The sequence below is a fragment of the Falco naumanni genome, chromosome Z, assembly GCF_017639655.2.
Source record: "Falco naumanni isolate bFalNau1 chromosome Z, bFalNau1.pat, whole genome shotgun sequence".
NCBI lineage: Eukaryota > Metazoa > Chordata > Aves > Falconiformes > Falconidae > Falco > Falco naumanni.
In genome coordinates, this window is record NC_054080.1 from 2,716,424 (window position 1) to 2,732,799 (window position 16,376).

Here is a 16,376-nt window from a genome sequence, read left to right on the forward strand (position 1 = left end):
CTTCCGATGAACAAAAGTACATTGTATTTCAGATTCAGATATATTCAGATGTAGGAAGATGTGACTGAAGAATCTACATCCAGAAAGCACCCACATTCTGACAAAATTAAGTAACATATAAGCATATATTATGAAAAAGAATGAGTGGAAAGGCACAGACTGCACAGGGTTGAGTTTATTATACACAATAGAGACTGTGAGAACAAAAGCCTAAGGATGGGTTTTAATTTGCAGAGATATGACATGAAACAGAAGACATTTTACAAAAATCAATGTCATTATTAATTGAACTGTTCTGACATTTATTTTGGACGCCAGCAATCTCTACTGGCTTTTGGTCAATCCTTCAGGTAAAATAAACCTGTGCAGATTTCACACAAAAAACCCCAACCAAACCATAAACCCAAGAACAGGTTTTCTTGACAATCTCTGAATTGGAAAACTTGGTTAACAAGGAAATTGTATTGATCTGGATCACGTCAGAGGAGGCCATATCCTTGCTTAGGCAATAATAGGAATACCTGCGACACTGGCAGGCTGAAAATGAATGGCATTTCAAAGATACTTCAGTAGGCTCTCCAGTTTAAACAAACGGCAAACAGATAGGATTCACGTACTTTCGCAAGTGCCACTCAACCAAGTTAATGAGAGGGATCAGCATTTCTACAGTAAATGCAAGGCTTTTGTTTGTGCTTTAATGTCCTCGGGATTAGGCAGGCTGTTTCAACTGCACAGATGGAATTCCCAGCTCCTAAATACCACTTGCCAAGGCTTTGAACACCCTCCAAGCAGCGTTACCCAATCCGCATCCTCACACCTGAAGTGAACCTGTGCTTATCAGGCAGGGCTTGTCACACTGTGAAGGATGGTGGGAATCCTAGGAACCGCCATATGCTACAGATAGGGATCTCTTACAAATACATTGGAAAAATGCAGACCAGAGAAGGTCTGCACTATGCCTTCCTTTTTTTTTTTCTTCTTTTTTTTTTTTTTTTTTTTTTCTTTAAATATATATTCCTTCCCTAAGCAATGATCACTGGGCACTGGGCAAGCCTGACGTTTGCCCTAACACAGTGTAGCCCTTCTCACGCTCTTTTTTTCAGGTACTAAAGCTTTGCTGATACTTTCACACCAAGTACCTGTCCCAGAGACGAGAGTTTCAAACCGCTTGTGAGGACAGTGGGAAAATATCCACAGCAAGCTCCCCGCACTGCAGATAGGGGTCTTAAAACTACTAGCCTGGGGTGAAGAACTGAAAAACAACCAAACAATGCACTACACCTCTCAAAAATTGTCTGCATGGACACTCCCTGGCCAAAAGCACTACTAGTGGAAAAAGGACTGGTTTTCCCTTTGGTGTGCTACTGGCAGGCGTTGTTGCCTCCAGCCCCCACGGCCCCACAGGGAAGAGGAGAAAACACGAGGAATCTACCAAGGATGGCTCTGGAAAGTTGGTATTTCTGCTAATCTCTTTCAGATGCTCCACAGTCTGTACTACGGAATGATCAAATTTTTTCTCCACACCACACGTAACATCACCTACCTTAAGTATTTGTCAGTCCATGAGACCTGTGCCCAGCACCAGCGAGGCTTACTATTTCCTTATGGCTTTCAGAGGTTAGGGTTATGATTTTCAACTAGGACCATAAATTATCAAATAAACTAACAGATATCAGCTTCTACTTAAGCCAGCCTTCATCTCAGTGATTTGTAGAAATTTCCCAAGCCACACAAACTGCAGAGCATGCAAGGCATGGGTCGCTGCTCTAGGATCAATGACTTACCAGTGGTTTCAATCTCGTAGGGTCAGCTCAGTTCCATTTCCTTCTCAGAGGCCAAATGTGTAGATTCACTTACATTCAAATGTCAGGGTTTGCAATCTAAATGCCATTCTCCAGGCTGTTTTGCCAGGGCAGGGTTCTCAGAGTCAAATAGCAGGTTTTAGACAAAAAAAAGCCCCAAACACCCAGACCCCTCCCTGTGAAGGCCTCCATAAACTAACCCTAGCAGAGCTCCAACTCCCAGCCTGAGGGCTGCCAAACGAGAGGCTGGGAGCTGGGCTAATCCCTAATTAAATTTAATCTACACTAGAGAAGGTTTGTTGATTTACCTAGATAGGCAGAGCAATGCTGACAGGTCAGCCCTAATGTAGGCATAGCTGTAGGAGGAAAAAAAAAGCCTCCAAGAGCATAACTGAGAGCAGCTGGTGAGCAAAATGAACTCTATGGAAAGCACAGGCTTCTTACACTTGTGCAACTGGTACAAGCATGGTATGTAACTTAGTGGACAAGCGACCTGTGGAGCAACTGCAGACCTTGAGTCCCACTTCCCTGTGCCTGTGGCTGCCTTGCAGAAAGCCTGTGGTTTGCATGCTTGAACCAGCCCAGCAACGCGCCCCTATTTCGGTCATGATGGGGTATCTGCTGCTGCAGTGGCTGCTACTACTGTGAACTGCAGGGCAGACGCTCTGCCTGAGCCACAAGAAGAAAAAAAAGGTGAAACCCATCCTAGGTCCTCCACTGTCCACATACAATGCTACACATATATACATGCATTTTTGTATATGTGTGTATATGTTATCTGTCACGTACCAGTGTATGTATATGTACGAATGTATGGATGACCATTCAGACTTTTGTGTTGAACATACTCTGATAAAGCAAGATAGGCATTTGGCTGACATGAGTGCACCAGTAAAAGCTGGTGAGATAAACCAGCATGCAGGAATGTTGTCATCCTCTTTCTAGAGATGTCTACTTGAGACAAGGAGGGAAATTACGAAAACCAAAATCGGCAATAAAGTAATGAATCTCTCTTTTTTACTCTTGAAATGTGAAGAGACATTATTATCTGCTGTTAAGGAAGAATGATTACTTACACAGGGATTATGAATTTCAGGCAGAAAGTGAATACTTATTCACAAGCTACTAACTTGCTGTTCTCTGGGACTGGAAACTCACAGTATGGACCTGAGCAGGTACCAGATGCAACACCCAACCCTCCTTCATACCTGTGTAAGGGCTCATCTTTTCTAAAATGGGTTATTCATGTACAACAGCCATTTTAACATTCTCACAAGGACTGTAAATTCAAGGGTAGAAGAGTTTGTCATTTTAGGGGCCATAGCTAGTAGTACAGCAAGAAGTAGTAAAGCAAGTGTCACTGAAATTAGCAGGTCAAAATACATGGTTTAAATGGCTAACACATTATAATAATCTTACAAAATACCCTTGTCTTCTGGTCAGTTTGAGGAATGGATATGATTTAAAAAGTACTTTCATGAACCTCAAAATGAAATAATCTGAAAAGCATAAATATAATAAAATGAGCTTTTTAATAATCTAGTCTCACTGGAAATGCTGTAGAAAGTAGAAATCTACTTCTAAAAAAATCAAGTCACTGCCCTAATTGAATCTGACATAGGCATAAAAGCACGCATATAAAGCCTGCATTTAACGAAGAACAATTTTGCCCCTCCAACTAAAAGATGACACTACACAAAATCAATGTCTTCGGCTATTTTCATCTGAAATGTACATGACACATCTTTTAAGGTACAGTCATGGATCTATTTTATATAAATGTAGAGTAAGGATCATTTTTCTTGCGCTTCTAGACTAACTTGCGGCATTTAGCTTTGATCTTTGTTGGTGTCAAGATGGAACAACTCCTGTCGTTAAGATTCCAGAGGCATTCTACTCTCAGGGAGTCACAGTGTCTCAGATGTGCTGCAGGCAAAAACAATCAAAGAAATGTGATATTTTCTCTTCTATGGGAAGGGGAGAGCAACTGCAGCAACAAACAAGTTTCTTCTCCAAGCACGTATGCAAGGAGCTGGGGGAGAGGACAGGAACACTTTTTGGCTGAGCATCTGATTGGGACTTCACTTCTAGGTGTGCTTTACATGGGTTACATGGGAAGACAGCTCTTCCTCAGATGTAATGCAGCTCTAAATGCATAAATGCTATACTAAACAAAGCAGACTGTAGTCTAGACTTGGGCGGTAAAGGCAAAAGTGCGACTGCAGGAAGGACTGCAGGTTACCAGCTGACAAAAGTGGGAAACAGGAGTGGAGACTGAGCCAACTCTAACATTCATACTTACAAACTGGCAATTGACAGACTGTTCTGTGTAAAGCAGAGGGTGGTTGCAACACATTGCATTTCTTGGGAGCACAATGACAGCAAGAGAAGAAAACCAAAATCAGAGAAAGAACTGAGAATGTGCTGTGGCTGTGCACCAGTCCCTACAGTCTCTGTGTGATTAAATAGTTTAAATAGATTAAAAAATAGTGGGTGACCTCTATTTTACAGCTGGGACGTCAAAGGCTGTAAACGCCAGATGCTATTTAAAAGCCAAGAAATTCCCTTCATTTTTACTATAAAAGGACTGGCACATATATTTTATGAAGGATTTCAAATTGGTCAAAGAAAAGAAAAAAAAAAAAAAAAGGCTTCAGCACTAGTCCTCTACTCCAAACACCTCTGTTCAAATGTCTCAAATTAGATTTTGTTGGAAAAAAGATACTGGCATACTCATAACCCGACATACTTTCCGTTATAAACTCATTTCTAGCGTAAACTCTAAACGTACAAGCTATAAATAGCACCTTGACTACAACATAGACTTTCACTGTGTGCTCTGAATTCAGAAACAATATTTGGACTTTAGCTGATTTCTTTCTTATAATTCTTCACCACTGCTACCATTTATTTACTGTTTATTCACCTTTTAATAAAATTCTGGAAGAAACTTTTTCCATAATATTATTCAGACAGGAAAGAAAAGATGTGTTTGCAGTGAAAGGCCTCACACTTGCTGCTCAGTGAGCAATACGGTGCAGTTCCTTACTGTTCCATGGTATAACAAGCAATAAATGCCAGGAAGAAAGAACATCCAGGACCATGGTCCAGCACCTTTCAATAATATCCAACCTTGGCGTAGTCCCTGCAAATTTTTGTGGGTGTTAAGTACCTCCACTTTGTCAGTCAGTTGTGATTTTATGAAAAAAAAATTTTAAAAAACTAGTTTTCCTCAGAAGCCTTTTTCCCCTTCATGAAAAGTTATAACCATTTTTCACTGTCCAACTGTGTGTTCACCTCCAGCTGAAAAATCCTCCTTTCTTGTGTTTACATGGTAAGAAAATAAAAGAATAAAATCTTACTACTTAGCATTCCCTAGGACATCTAGAAATAGATCCTCTAGATGTTGAAAAAAAACCAAAACAACACTAATACCTGTGGGGGAAAAAAAATCTATGAAAAATGAACTAACCAAACAAAAAATCCTAAGGTAAACCTTGCTAAAGTGTATGAGGGTACTTGTGACCGCTAGTTTTTAATGTTTTACAAGGATAAAGAAAAAGACAAAAATATCTGTGTAGGCATAGCTTCCATTTTGCTGGCCATCAGAAAAAAAAGGAAAAGTCATCTAACTTTTTGGGGTTGGCAAAACAGAGTAATCGGTACTGTCAAAGACAAATACTGTTTGTTTTTTAGCATGCAAGAGGAGTGGTTAAACAACACTGTCTATACTTCTTGGTCACTGAAGCAAAGGTTATTAATTTCACAAGAGACATCCACTGCTTACTGTAGTGATACGCTATAAATCCAGTAAACATTTTCAGCACTGCAAGCTAGCTGAGGCAATATCCTGACCTGAAAATGTTTTCTGGCAAAGTGTTCTTTGCTCGTCTGTTACTTGAATCTCATTGTGACTGTACAGTATCTCTGAGCAGTGCACAGGAAGCAGTCCTTCCATAGACATGTCCATAGAAACTTTTGGAGTTTGTCACCATCTGCACGCATTGGCATATTTAGGGTTCTCTGCATAATGCGTGTGTACAAACAAACAAAACCCTTAAGATTTCTCTTTGCTTTGAAACCGCTAAATGTGTTCCAAAACAAGTTATTATTATTATTATTATTAATAATAATAAACAACTTACCTCCACTTCTACCAAATGACTTAATGTTAGTGGCCATCTTTGTAATGCAATTTAAGACACAGGGATGAAAAGAGATTTGTAAGAACAAAGTATTATTTTCATGATTCTGAAGAAAACGTTCCAAATGTGAGCTTGTGGCCAGCAGCTACATGTTTCCTAGCTCAGTCTGCAGTATTCTGCCTCAAAAGGTATCTCTCAGAGTGGCCCACAGCTCCTATTTGTTCAGAGAAGTAAAGGTGTAATGTCAGAAGTGTAGCAATTACTACTTAAATACAACACAATGCTTTCATGGGTAAGAGCTTTAGCAGGAATACTCAGCTAGTTTGCCTAAGTCAACTACTGCAAACAGGTGGACGGGCACATACTGCTGGGAGATAACGGGTTTAAACCTCTGGTCCTTCCACAAGCCACTTCTGCCACATTGCTATGGCACGTATCAGATCTACACACAAAGGGGACAGGATTAGACCTCACACTTCTTAAAGTATCGTTACTACTGTTTGCCCAAGTTCCTATGGGCTTTCCTGAAACTCCAAGGTCATAAATGTCCTCTCCCACATGCTAAAACCTTGAATACCCTAAATTCTCTAAAATCCCTGATATTTTCTTATGCTATAAATACTCAGCTTAAGATGTGAGCATGGTGTATAGAAACTGGTTTTAATATCAAGGTATCTTGGGAGCATGCCTTAAGAGCATGCAAAATGGTGCCCTGGCCCAGTGCTCCTTATGAAATAAATATGCACAAAATGGGCTGCACTGACTGGGCTGAATAGAAGGAAAACAGAGGAAAGTTTGACATGGGTGATGTGACATACATTTCTAATGCATTGATTAAAGTCAAGCCTCTTTGATATGTATGCTATCAAAGGTGGCTCAGGGTTGTTGCTAAGACTATTGGAAGAGACATGGTCTCACCCTGTTGTTTGCCTACGCCAGAATTAAAGAGAAAGAAGGCTGATGCTGTTTCCACTGTGGAGGGTGACTGTAACAGCGGATGCTACTGTAGCAAGAAGTTACTGCTGTCCTGGAGATGGCTGCACACCTGCCTGCCAATGGGAAGCAGTGCACGAATTTCTTGTTTAGTTTTGCTTGTGTGAGCAGCTTTTGTTTGCCTTACTAAACTGCCTTTATCTCAACCCACCAGCTTTCTTGCTTCTACCCTTCCAGTTCTCTCCCCCATCCTAACGGGGCAGTGAGCAACCTGCTGGGTTGGGCCAAGCACATGGTTACACCATGACACAAGAATACCTGTATCTTCACAGCATAGCTGTGCGGAGGGGAAGCTTTATCATCCCATTTTTATAGATGGAAGACCAAAAGACTAAGGGCTCCCAACCTATGCAAGGTCATGCAGGGATTTAAATCTGAGCAAGGAATTGAAACTATGCTTCTCAAGTAAAATATCCTCAGAGTAAAATGCCTTAACTACTCAGTAATACTTTCTTCCCAATTGCAAGTAATACATAATTAAAAGATAACAATTAATACCTGTTTTCAGAGGGCTGAATCTCTCATTGATACTGTGTTACACTCTCTCTGCTAGTAAAGCATTCAAACAACAAGGAGTTAAGACAGCAGTAGCGATTCCCTGCAAGCCCAAGTCTCAGTCTCAGGGGCAGGGAGATACAAGCAGTAAGATGCTGGTCTTCAGCTTTTCAATAATGGTGCCTGACTTACAATCATACTAGAATTCCTGCAGCAGTGAAATGATAAACTGTATTACAAGGATACAGCCAGCACTAACTTATCTATCCCTAATGGTGTGGTTTGTGCCTATGGGCTTTTGGCTATCCTCTACTGTAATTTTATTTCAGGAGGAAAGCAAAGGTCAGCATCATAGGCAAATCTGTTGGCTCATTCCTCACTGTCCAAGCAATACGCTATATGGAATATATCTGAAATCATTGTGAGATGAAAAATAACACTTCCAAAGGCTCTTCTAACACTGAATCAACCATGAAGTACCCATAGCTTCCTGAGTCAGTCTAGGGATGCTGATCAGTTCAGTGCCGGAGAATTACATTAAAGGTCAAAGCCAAGAGCAATTAAGGGCTGCATGACAGGAAATTGAAGAGTCAACTGGGAAATGGTGTAAATGAGCCCTGTGTTTTCTGCACATGGTCTTTCTTCGCTTCCTTCTCTAGATTCAGCTAAACACAGTTTTAAGAGACTTGTTCAACACTTGACAGCAGTCATTACCACACACAGAAGGGATAACCTTCCTCTTCATGTCTCTCTGTTCCTGTCTGAGGAAAAGCAGTATTGCAATTTTGGTATTTTTTACCCTTTCTTTCCCACTACCTTTGCCCTTCCCCTTTCCTTGAACAGCATCGGGAAATGCTGCTAAACTGGAGGTTTGGCATCATTTTGTAGCATCTCATCCTTCTTCATTCTTGTGCTTTTGTATACCCAGGCAGCTAAGAGAGAACCCATAGCATAGCCCTTTTAGCTACAATCAATGACTTTTTCTCTCTTCAGTATTCTGAGTTTAGATAACACATGAGCAAATATGAATTTGACCGTAGCAAAGAAAAAAACAGAGATTAGCTGAGGTCGGAAAAGGCCTCTGGAGATTGTCTAGTCCAACCGCTCTGCTCACAGCAGGGTCAGGCGGAGCAGGCTGCTTAGGTCCTGTTGGGTTTGGACTGTCTCCAAGAATGGAGACACTTCCACCATGTCAGGGGTAACCTGTTCCAGTGTTCAATCACACCCCACCCCCCAGTTTTCACTTATGTTTAAACAGAATTTCTGTTATTTCTGTGTGGGTTCGTTGCCTCTTGTTTCTGTCACTGGGTGCCACTGAGATGATAATGCCTCTTTCAGTCTCACTGAACCCAATGATACAGAGAATTGCTAAACCAAATCATGTAGTTAGGACTCCAATTTACTTCTGCAGTTCACATATTCAAGATTTCCATTGTAAGCGCAAAGGCCAAAAAGATTTTTCTTAGTGGGAGTCAAGACTTTCATCTAATATTATGACTTTAAAACTGATGACCTAATAAAACAAACCCACAAAATGTTATGAAAATGCAAGAGTAGACTGTTATGCTTTCTAGGCCACCTGCCATGCTTAGGCTTCCATGACAGAGAAATATGAACCAAATTCTCCTTGAGGTAAGCCCACACGTATTTCCTTTGTCCTTACTGAAGTCTGGGAAGAGCTTATGTACCTACAGGGAACCAGAATTGCCTTTTAATTTCTTATTTCAGATCTGCAAGATTTCCTAAAATGACAATATGCATCCTAAAAACACGGGAATAAAAAGTTACAGCTGTTGACCAGCAGAGTGTTCAATTTGTCCTTTTGTTCTTATTTATTTACACACTGCACAGTAACTGAACTTGCAAACTTTTAATTGCAAAAGAAGAGGCGTGCTCTTGCTTCTGGTTTTCTTCCAGACTACAAAGACCATCTATAAATTTCCCTGAAGTAGACACAATGGGACTGTGACTCCATTGCCAAAAGAGCTCTTGCTCATAGATGGCATTTCTGTGGACTTAGAACACAGAAAGCCAAAATTTATTGAACCAAGATCCTGGATTTCTAATAACTTCAGGTCATAGTTTAGGGTGTATTCAAGACTGATACAAGAAATATGCTAAATTGGCTATTTGGTGTCAAAGGAACTCAAAGATGGTGTGCTTCCACATTGGAGACCCCCATCTCCCTCTCTTTAGATGTATTTGTTAGGGTGAGCTCTTGCCCTCCAACATGTGGTCTCCATTATTACACTACATCTGTAAGACTTTATTTAACTTTTATGTGAGAAATTCAATATAAACTGGGCAGTTGGTACTAATATATATATTTTTTAAAAGCATAAAACCTGTAAATCATAGTTCCATGGCAGTTTCTGGAGTAATAAAATAAAAAATAAAAAAAAAAAGAATCAATGAATATCATTGTCTGCAAAAGGAGGGTTGTTTTCTGAGATTACTATTTTGCATGCTGGAAGTCACAGAAATAAATATAGATTTGCTGAAACTCATAATCAGCTAGAAATAAAAAGTCACATTTCTCTAAAATAATGTCAGGAGAAGGCTGAAGTCCAAACAAACAAACTGAAGTAATTCAGTAATGGTGCAGTTCTGAACCAATGTTCCTCAGACAGAATAACAGAATCTGCATCAATCATCAAATGCACCAAAAATAAGTCACCCTCACCATATGACTTGACAGGATCTATGTCTCCTGGTCTGAAAATAAATGTTCGTGCTCTCCCTTGACACTTAACAGTGTTTTCCATAAATGTGGTAGCTTTAATTTTCTGATAGATGGCCATTATTCCTTGCCAATGTTCTATTCAAGTGACACCTCATAATTCTCTGCATATTTTTTGCTGTTTGATATTTCTTGAAAAACAGTGAATCTAAAGTTTCTATCAACTTGGTACCTAAAATGAATAACTTGGAGTGGTGATATGCATAGGTGAGGATGCTTTCTTTGTCTCAGGTTTGCAGTACATGATTAAAAGTAAGTAATCTCAAGTTCCATTTACCCAAATGCTATTTGAAGCCAGACTGGACTCAAATGTATCTGCGAAGATAACATATTTGCATTACTAAATTCAAGAACAAAGATTTCTATTCATGAGCCACAACTGTGAAAACTTATTAACCTCTTCAGATTTTGTTAAATCTTCTGCTTGTTTAGATATCAACGCGTCATAATTTTCAATAGTATTTCTCCCAAGCAAAACTGTCAAATTCAGTAGAATTGTAGAAAAGTTGTCCAACAGAAAGCCAAAAGGAGTCACCACCTTTATACTTCTATCCATTTTGTCTAACATGGTATTGAAAACTGAATCAATGGGACTTTACAAGCTTTCCAGACAACCTATGTCTGAGCCTTCTCATTTTTTAGAAATCTCTTTCTCCTGTCTCTCTTCCTGGAATATGCACCCTGTACTTGTCCTTTTCTCTGCTACAGACATAGGGACCAGATGATTTTCTTTATCTTTGTAGCTCCTTTTTATGATTTAAAGACTTATGATTACACCTGTCCTTCAGTGTATTCATCTTTAGGCTAGGCTAGGCTAGGCTAGGCTAGGCTATTTTTTTCAGCTGGTTCTTCCAACTCATGCTTCCTAGAATCATGGAATGGTTTGGGTTGGAACGGACCTTAAAGAACATCTAATTCCCACCCCCCTGCCATGGTCAGGGACACCTGCCACCAGACCAGGTTGCTCCAAGCCCCATCCAGCCTGGCCTGGAACACTTCTAGGGGTGGAGCATCCACAGTTTCTCTGTGCAACCTGTTCCAATGCCTCACCACCCTCACAATTCATAATTTGTTCCTAATATCTAACCTAAATCTATCCTCTTTCATCTTCACACCATTCCCCTTTGTCCTATCACTACACACCCTTATAAGAAGTCCTTCTCCAGCTTTCCTGTCATCCCCTTTAGGTGCTGGAATGCCACTCTGAGGTCTCCCTGGAGCCTTCTCTTCTCCAGGTTGAACAACCCCCACTCTCTCAGCCTGTCTTCACAGGAGAGGTGCTCCAGCCCTCTAATCCTCCTTGTGACCCTCCTCTGGACTCACCTCAACAGGTCCATGCCCTTGTCATTTTTATCATTTTCTTTATGACTTTCTTTTTTAGCTGGCCTATACAGCTCTCAACATGCAATACCTGGCACCAGAACAAGCTCAAATGAGAACTTTAACCTTATCCACCTTTGTGGATTGTTTTCTTTCTGCCCCAGTTTGCCACATTCTGTTGAAAAAAAAAAATTCCCCATTCTTTTCTGCCATTAGAAAAGAACATTTTAACTTTAAAGCATAGCTTCCAAAATAATTTAATCTCTTCCTATTTTGAATTTTCTAAAAAAATTAAGCTTGTTTTCTGTTCCATTATCCGAGTTACCAACAAAAATACTGAAGAGTTCCAAAGCTGGCTAGCCCTGGCAGAATCCCATTTGCTATGTGTTTCTATTTTCACAGTGAGCTATTGGTTTCCTAACCAAGTTTGAAAACACGTCACACTAGCTTTATCAAGGCAGTATCTTTCTAGCTTGTTTATGATGATGTTATACATGCCACTGTCATTCCCCCCCTCCTAGGGGGAATGCCCTACTAGATTTAAAGTTTTTCTTATTGTCTGATTTGATCAGAGTAAGGCATACATTAAAATGTAGATGCAATCAGATATGGAGGTTGCTTTGGAAAAAAAATGCAATAGTTGCATGCTTGTCTTAGCCTGCTCATGGGGAAAAACACAATGAAATGCCTGGAAATTGGAAGCAACAACCCATTCACTGGCTAAAAGACCAGATGTTGGTATTAAAGAGAACCATTCAGACACACTGACAAATGTTTTATTATTCTTTTGAACTACTCTGAGAGATTTTTGGTTAAAAATTGCATTTTGTCCTGCTGGACTATCCATGACACATCATTGTTTATTTAATTGCACAGCACCTCTGGCTCCTGTAAAGACATTCTATTTCTACCTGCTTTTTTCTGCTTTTTTGTATTTTATGTTGTCAGAATGAGACCAGCATGTCACACATCTGAAGCGCAACAGTTTTTTGTCTGGCACATGGTTTACAGGCTCAAAGGAGCTGTGCTGAAAGACATAGAGCCCCTGCAGCAGCCAAGTGCTTCTATCTGTCTCCGACTATGTGCTCCCTTAAGCAGGGGGCATAAGGGACCATGTCACTTCAAACCAGCTCCCGGAACAGTATCATCAGGGTGCCATAGCAGGCACCAGCCACGGGATAAATGGCTCTGAACATGGTGCCTCTTAGCCTGGCAATCAAATGTGTTGATAGCCTACTTCTTTAGCAAAATCTAAAGCTGATCTGTTGACTTCTGTGTCTTTTCTCATTTGTAACGACATTTGAGAGAACACATCTGCAGTACAATGTGGCCAGACTATAATATGGTTTACCAAGCCTTTTAATCAATATTTAAAAGAGTAAAAATTTAGTAGACTGGAGTTATCTTTACCAGTAATAACAGCTGAATTACCATCATCTCTATTCACTGTGCCAGCTAGGCAAAATCTGAAAAATGCCTGAGAAATCAACATCTTTACTGTCTCTCATTGGTTCTTGGCTCACAAAGTTGACCATTAAGTTCCAAAGTACATCAAAACTGCATGACATGATATATGTGACCAGACACACCACCACATGCACAACCAGACAAACACACAGTCACTGCATTAATACAGTTTTTAGAATCATCTAGATTGGAAAAGACCTTTAAGATAACCGAGTCCAACCATAGTTTATTTTGGTACACCAGTGAAAACCTGTTCTAATCAAACCAATCAAAGAACAAATACAGCAACATCTGAACCAAAAACCCAAACCAAACAAAAAAGATCTGCTTGCCTGCTTGACTTGCTAATAAAAGCTGAATCAAACTTTGCACACCTATTTGAAATCTGTATTATCAAAGCTAGTAAAGAAACAAGTTACAAAGACTCAGCTAAACTTCACATTTTACTTCAGACATTTGAAATCGAGAAACACAGTTTATCTGAAAATAAAAATGTCCTCATTAATCTTTCAGGTTATGCATGAAATTAAAACCGCAGTTTCACGATTGCATATACAGAATCTCGGGTTTTAGAAAACGGGGAGGAAATTATCTCAGGCAACAAGCAGCGTGTATCAAAAGGGGGCAGCACTGTTACGGACTGCTGTGGTTGCAATACATGTACCACCGCAATTAAGAGTAAAAGACCTACTGCCCCTACAGTAACACTATTTTTCTCTGATGTGACTTACAAATCTCTTAGTTGGGCCCAACAGTATAATGTTTTCACAGCTATTACAAAACAGTAAAATTTGCAATGTGCTTTTCCCTTTTCTAGGCAGTATTTTTGCATCCGACTCAGGCTTGGGTTTTTTTTCTTTCGCTTGAAAATACATTCATGGGGAAAAAAACCCACCACACAGACATTTCGGGGCGTAGCATGTATTTTCTCAAATATTAATAAATAGATGAGTAGTTACTCAGTTCCAGTTGGAGAGTTTGGGAAGTTATTTTAGCAATTAAAGTTTTTTTCCTACATTAATCTAGATGACCTCCAGAAGTCCCTTCCAACCTTGACCATTCTGTGATTAACCATGTACTTCTACACAGACATTCCATAGGTGCAGGTCTTGATTCCGCTATGCTTTGTAAGTGTGCAGTTTTACTTAACACTTTATTGACATCATTGAGGCACTATGTCTATAAAGCTAAAGAGATTTGCAGGTTAGGACCTTTATGTACTGCTTTTGGATCAGCCATGTGTAGTATTATGGGTGCCATTCTGCAAAGAGCTGAATAGTTTTCTTCACTGAGCCCTCTCTTGAGTTTCTATTGATTTCACTGAATTCCTAATGTAAGTAAAGTTGCTTATGTATTGTTTTGTTGGATCAGAATCTCACAGTGCAGTGGTACTGTACCGTGCCTTTTGTGTATATGATCTTCCAAAACGCAAGTGCCAGGCACTGATAGCCACTAACTAGTGGAAAAATGAATCAGCAGTTTTAAAACAATGGAGGGTAATAGTCTGTACACTAAAAACTACAAATCAGCAGCAGTGTGCCATTTTACACAATTGATTTTCAATCATCAGGTTCCAAAAACTACATTACACATTCTAATAGGGCATGTGAGCATATATACTTATATATTTTTATGTACACACATACATACGCATAGATGCACACAGACTGCTTCTTCTCTATGTGTATAGGCATTGTTGTAGGAAAGGAATTCTGAATGTCAGTATACCTCATGGTACAACGCACTAACAAGTTATTGATACACTTTAGATGATGAGTTACCAGGTACCATGACATAAGCAGTGTAAATTAACATGCACAAAAATCCCAACCAGATCCAAATTTAATACCTCCACTTGCAAAAGAAGAGTCCAAAAGTGATCAAACCAAATGTGAACCACCTCTAAGTAACTTTTCCTTCTTTTTCCCCTGGTGCAATTTGGAAGATTTGTTTTCTACTACTAAGATTTCTGTCACATTTCTAATCTAACCTGTCTCCATTGCCCATATGTTCCTTGTAGGCTGCAAGCATTTAAAGTAATTTGGAGATATTATTAATGGAAAGCTGTCTCAAGATAATGGTGTTCTGCTATTAGATAAATGCCAAAATGACATTTTTTGAAGCAAGAGTCATATAACCAGGGATGTTCTTCTAGTCTCACAATTTTATATCTATTATGCCAGACAATTAATGATGTAGATTCTGCTGCAATATCTGATGTGCCCTGCTCTAGGAAACAGCAGTGACTCTCTGTGCCAGGGACACCAGTGAAAAGCTTGCAAGCCTTGCAAAGACTCTCATTAATACAGTCTGGGTCGGGCTCCATTAGCAGCTCTTGTGATGCACAGTACCAGGCCAGGCAGAGCTGAAAAGAAAAGTAGCCACCTATGAAGCATAGCACCAAATTGATTGGCCCATTTGCTGGTGTGGTATTTCACCTTCCTAGACCGCCATTTGCAAACTTTGCCTGATTAATGGAAAGGCAGATTTCCTTCTCATTAAGCCACTAACTCATGCGTCATGTTAACAACTCCTGAGAAAAGTTTTTGAAGTAGCCAGTACAGAGTACCGCTCTGTGACTTCTTAATGAATGTTTAAAATGTTTGTTTCCAGAGCCATTGATCATTTTCAAGACTTCCATTCTGTTGTGCTAAAAAGAAACAAAAAAAATGTGTTTTCAAAGCTAAGTGAATGAGAAGGGCACCGAAATTGTTTGTTCTGCTAAGTGTGATGTTGCCGTTTGATTTACTGTTCAGACAGTGATGAAAATCAGGAGGAAGCAAAGCACAGGCAGCTTGACTTTGGCAAGCATTTTAATACCTCTTTGCCCAGTAGCCATTGTTGCACTTACTTGAAAACTGTGGGATCAGAACCACAGATTCAGCACTTCATTTAGGTGCCTAGGAGATGACTGCAGTGGAAGTTGCAATGATGGTGAGATTTTCAAAAAACATAGGAAGTGGCAGCATATATGCTGATCACATAGCATAAAACCAGTCACAAAATATATCCAGATTACAGTATGCCATCTTAAAACCTTGTTGTTTCATGGGATCCTTTAGAGCTTGCACGTGAAGATCTCCTACTGAATAAACAATCCGGTAGACCAAAAAGCAATTTTCCTGTCCCTAATAAAGAGAAAGGACAGTCTAGATGTAAGTGTGTGCGAGGTCTGAGAGGGCAGGAGACAGATGACATGCATAGAAAAAGAAGATAGAGAGGATTTACGATCTTTTATTAGCCAGCTGAAATAATTTGACATTTTCTTTGTCTGTGCCTATCATTGACAAAATATTCAGGGAAAAAACAAAACGGGGTTTAACAAAAGCACATCCTATGTGATCAAGGAGTTTTGGAAGGAGCTTTGAAATCCTTACTGCTGAAAGTAGCTTCTCCTCCCACAATATTTGTACA